General features: G+C 37.3%; 1 pseudogene; it reads left to right on the top strand.

Moving 5' to 3' along the window:
• Positions 1–1,647: 1,647 nt before the first annotated feature.
• On the top strand, positions 1,648–3,334 carry LOC113916208 (annotated as a pseudogene).
• Positions 3,335–5,674: the final 2,340 nt, after the last annotated feature.

Genomic DNA, 5,674 nt, shown 5'->3' on the forward strand with positions numbered 1-5,674 from the left:
GTTATAACACCAAAAGCATAGGTAACAAAAGAAAGATAGGTAAATTCACCAAAATTAAAAACTTTTGCTCATTATAGGACACTATCAAGAGAGTGGAGATACAACCTACAGAGTGGAAGAATATATTTGCAAATCATATATGTGATAAGGGATTATATAAAGAACTCCTACAACTCAACGACGTAAAAACAAATGACCCAATCCAGAAATTGGTGAAGTACTTGGATAGACATTTCTTTAAAGAAGACATACAGGGGTGCCTGGGTGGTTTAGTTGGTCAAGCGTCTGCCTTCTGCTCAGGTCATAGTCTCAGGGTCCTGGGATAGAGCCCCACATCAGGTTCCCTGCTCAGTGGGGAGTCTGCTTCTCCCTCTGCCTCCCCCCCATGCTCTCCCCCTCTCTCTTGCTCACTCTCTCTCTCAAATAAATAAATAAAATATTTGAAAGAAAAAAAGAAGATATATAAATGACCAATAAGCACATAAAAAGATGTTCAACATCCCTAGTTATTAGAGAAATGGAAATTAAAATCATAATGAGATACCACTTCACACCTATTATAAATGAACATACCTACTATAAACAAACAAACAAAAGAAAATAACAAGTGTTTTTTAGGATATGGAAAAATTAGACACTGTACATTGCTGGTGGGAATGTAAAGTGGTACAGCTTCTGTGGAAAATATTTTGGTGGTTCTTCAAAATGTTAAATAGATTTACCACATAATACAGCAATTCCATTTCTAGGTATATACCCCAAAGAATTGAAAGCAGGAACTCAAACAGATACTTGTATGCCAGTGTTTATTTCAGCATTATTCACAATAGCCAAAAGATGGAAAAATTCAAATGTCCATCATAAGATGCATGGATAAACAATGTGGTACATACATAAATGGAATATTAGTCTTAAAGTCAGATACAAAAGGGAAAATATATTACACTTATATGAGATAACTAGAATAGATGAACTTACAGAGACAGAAAGTATAATAGAGGTTACTACGGGCGGGGGAGAGGAAGGAATAGGGAATTATTGTTTAAGGGGTAAAGAGTTTCTGTCTGGAAAAAATAAACTATTGGGAGTATGCCAAAATAAGAAGATATTGCACGGTAAAGAAAACCATCAATGAAACAAAAAAGCAACCAACAGAATGGGAAAAGATATTTGCAAGTGATATCTGATAAGGAGTTAATATCCAAAATATATAAAGAACTTATGTAACTCAACACAAAAAACCCACAAATAATCTGACTAAAAATGAACAGAGGACCTGAATAGACACTTTCCCAAAGAAGTCATATAGATGGCCAACAGACATATGAAAAGATGCTCAACATCACTAATCATTAGGGAAATGCAAATCAAAACTACAATGAGGTATCACTTTACACCTGTCAGTATAACTAGTATCCAAAAGAAATAACAAGTGTTGGTGAGGATGTGGAGAGAAAGGTATCCTCATGCACTGTTGGTGGGAATGTAAATTGGTGCAGTCACTGTGTAAAACAATATGGGAGTACCTCAGATAATTAAAAATAAAAATACCATATAATTCTGGCTGTATATACCATGCATTCTATCCCTCACTCACCTCCTATTGCCTGTCTCACCAGCAGCACACTCTGCTGCTGCCACTCGGAAATGCTTTGATTATCCACAGTCTTTTGCCAAATTAGGCCAGTGTCCAGGGCACTGGCTCCGTATCTCACTTGGGCTCATGCCAAAATTTGAGCCTTAATGCATCAAATTGCAGACCTTTTAGCCAAGTGCAGCCCTTTAGTCTTTTAGCCAACTGTAGCTGTACTATGGGGCCAAAGGGAAGAACAGTGATTATTAAACAGAATTGGGAAAGTCCCAAAGTAACAAAAAATGGTGTAACCATTGCAAAGTTCACTGACTTAAAAGATAAATATAAAAATATTGGTGCTAAACTTGTTCAAGATGTTGCCAATAACACAAATGAAGAGGCTGGGGATGGCATTACTACTGCTACTGTATTAGCACGGTCTATTGCCAAGGAAGGCTTCAAGAAGATTAGCAAAGGTGCTAGTCCTGTGATAGCTGTTGATGCTACAATTGCTGAACCTAAGAAGTAGTCTAAAACTGTGACAACCCCTGAAGAAATTGCTCAGGTTGCCACTATTTCTGCAAATGGAAACAAAGAAATTGGCAACATCATTTCTGAAGTAATGAAAATGGTTGGAAGAGAGGGCATTATCACAGTAAAGGATAGAAAAACACTAAATGATGAATTAGAAATTATTAAAAACATGATGTTTGATTGAGGTTATATTTCTTCATACTTTATTAATACATCAAAAGGTCAGAAATGTGAACTCCAGGATACCTATGTTCTTCTGAGTGAAAAGAAAATTTCTAGTGTCCTATTTATACCTGCTCTTGAAATTGCCTATGTTCAGTGTAAGCCCTTAGTCATAACTGCTAACGATGTTGATGGAGAAGCTCTAAGTACACTGGTTTTGAATAGGTTAAAAATTGGTCTTCAGATTGTAGCAGTCAAAGCTCCAGGTTTTGGCAACAATAGAAAGAACCAGCTTAAAAACATGGCTACTGCTACTGGTGATGCAGTGTTTGGAGAAGGATTGACTAAATCTTCAGACGTTCAGTTTCATGATTTAGGGAAAGTTGGAGAGGTCTTTGTAAGCAGAGATGATGCCATGCTCTTGAAAGGAAAAGATGACAAGGCTCAAATTGAAAAATGTTTTCAAGAAATCACAGAGAAGTTAGATGTCACAACTAGTGAACATGAAAGGGAAAAACTGAATGAACACCTGGCAAAACTCTCAGATGGAGTAGTTGTGCTGAAGGTTGTTGGGACAAGTGGTGTTGATGTGAATGAAAAGAAAGAGAGTTACAGATGCCCTCAAAGCTACATGAGCTGCTACTGAAGAAGGCATTGTTCTGGGAAGTGGTTGTGCCCTGCCTCAGTGTGCATTCCAGACTTGGACTCAGTAACTCCAGCTAAAGACCAAAAATTTGGTATAGAAATTACTAGATGAACACTCAAAATACCTGACCATTGCTAAGAATGCAGGCTATTGAAGGATCACAGATAGTTGAGAAAATTATGCAAACTTCCTTAGAAGTTGGTTGTGATGCTATGCTTGAAGATTTTGTGACTATAATGGAAGAAGGAATCATTGATCCAACTAAGGATGCAAGAACTGCTTTCTTGGATGCTGCTGGAGTGGCCTCTCTATTAACTATAGCAGAAGTTGTAGTCACCAGAATTCCCAAAGAAGAGAAGGACACTGGAATGGGCAGAATAGGTGGAATGGAAGGTGGTATGGGCAGTGGCATGTTCTAATTCCTAGAGTAGTGCTGAACCATTACTAATGAACTGTGAGAGGAAGCTCAAGGCAGAGCTCCTCAACAATAATTTCTGAGAAGTCAGTTGAAAGAAATGACTGAAGAAAAGGCTGGCTGATGTTTAAGAAAATCATTGTAATCATCAGTTACAGTTGGCAACATATAATGGTTTGCTGCTGTCATTGTCCATGCTTGCAGATAACTTATTTTGTACTTTTGAATAAAAAGATATTTATACATTCCTGGTAACTGAGTACAAGAACCATGTACCAATGTACTGCTTTCAACTTAAATCACTGAGGCATCTTTACTACTATTCTGTTAAAATCAGGATTTTAGTGCTTGCCATCACCAGATGAGAAGCTCAGAAGCAGCCATTCTGTGGAGAGTAAGAATAATTGTGTACAAAGGAGGGGGGGCGGAAATAGAGAAATATCCAAGTATGTGACAACCTTTGTGTAACAAAAATTTGTTTAAAGTTAAAAAAAGAAGAAAGAAAGAAAGAAAGAAAGAAAGAAAGAAAGAAAGAAAGAAAGAAAGAAAGAAAGAAAGAAAGAAAGAAAGAAAAAGAAAGAAAAAGAAAGAAAGAAAGAAAGAAGTACCATACAACCCAGTAATTCCACTACTGGGTATTTACCCAAACAAAAAAAAGCACTAATTAAAAAGATATATGCACCCCCATGTTTATTGCAGCATTATTTACAATAGCCAAGATATGGAAGCAACCTAAGCATCTGTCAATAAGTGAGTGGGTAAAGAAGATATGACAAGGGCGCCTGAGTGGCTCAGTCAGTTAAGCATCTGCCTTTGGCTCAGGTCATGATCCCAGGGTCCTGGGATGGAGCTCCACATCCGGCTCCCTGCTCAGAAGGGAGTCTGCTTCTCCCTCTCACTTTACTCTTCCCCTTGCTCATTCTCTCTCTCTCTCAAATAAATAAAATCTTCTAAAAAAAGGAAGATATGACAATATTCCTTGTTATATTCCACACATAATATTCCACCCACAATGGAATGTTCCTCAGCCATAAAAAGGATGCAATCTTGCCATTTGCGACAACATGGATGGACCTAGAGGGTATTATGCTAAGTGAAATAAATCAGACAGAGAAAGACAAATGCTGTATGATTCACTTGTATGTGGAATCTAAAAAACAAAGCAAATGGGCAAACAAACAAATAAAGCAGAAACAAACTCATAAATACAGAACAAACTGATGATTGCCAGAAAGAAGGGGGTTGGGGGAATGGGCAAAATGGGTGAAAAGGAGTGGGAGACACAGGCTTCCAGTTACAGAATGAATGAGTCATAAGGATGAAAGATACAGCATAGGGAATACAGCCAATGATATTGTAGTAGCCTTGTATGGTGACAGATGGTAGCTACACTTGTGGTGACCATAGCATAGTCTATAGAGTTGTTGAATGAATATGTTGTACACCTAAAACCAATGGATCATTATATGTCAGTTATGCTTCAATAAACTAAATAAAAAAAAAATCTAGTTGCAATTGTAAAAAAACAAAAAAAAGTAAGTTTCTGTTTGAGATGAAAAAATTCTGGAAATGGATATGGGTCTGTACAGTTCATAAAATGGTAAATTTTATGTTATGAATATTTTACTACAATAAATTATGCAAAAATAACTTATGGTTTGATTTTTCAGAAATATTTACCCTATAATATGAAGGAGTTTGCATATACCTTGCAATAGTTTACTGTCAGGAGTCCCTCCCTCACTCCCATCCCCACTCCAATTTTGTTTTGATTTACTTTTGGTGACCTTAATCTGCTTCACTCAGATTTCCTCCTGCATCAGTTAGAAGGTATTTTCTTCCACCATATGATGATAGGAATGAACATAGCCAAGGCACATCACTGCTTCTGGTTTGGGAAGTATCTTCTTCTCATCTCCCCACTTATGTGATCACTGAAGACAATACTGAACTTGGCAATGAGTCACCTTGCCAGGCCCATTGACTTGCCTGTTCAAAGACAAATGTATGGATCAAGGAAAAATTACCTGACCTCTTATTTTTCCTTCAAGTTTTTCTTGGCTCTCTGAGACTTTTTTTGGCTTTTACTATTATTATGGCTATATCATTGCAAAGATAAAATGCAACTATTGAAAAGAATTTTAAATGTTTATGTCTAGACTGTCAAAAAGGCAGATACCATATTTTTTGACCTACTACTTTCTAATACTGAGACCATGATGTAGTATGAGCAGCATTAGGACCCGGGAGTCCTGGGGTCTACCTTTAACCAGCTGTGTGGGCATGGGCATGTTAAGCCACCTCTCTCTGTAATATAATCCAATTGGCTAGAGGACCCTAAGGG

The sequence above is a fragment of the Zalophus californianus genome, chromosome 1 (assembly GCF_009762305.2).
Source record: "Zalophus californianus isolate mZalCal1 chromosome 1, mZalCal1.pri.v2, whole genome shotgun sequence".
NCBI lineage: Eukaryota > Metazoa > Chordata > Mammalia > Carnivora > Otariidae > Zalophus > Zalophus californianus.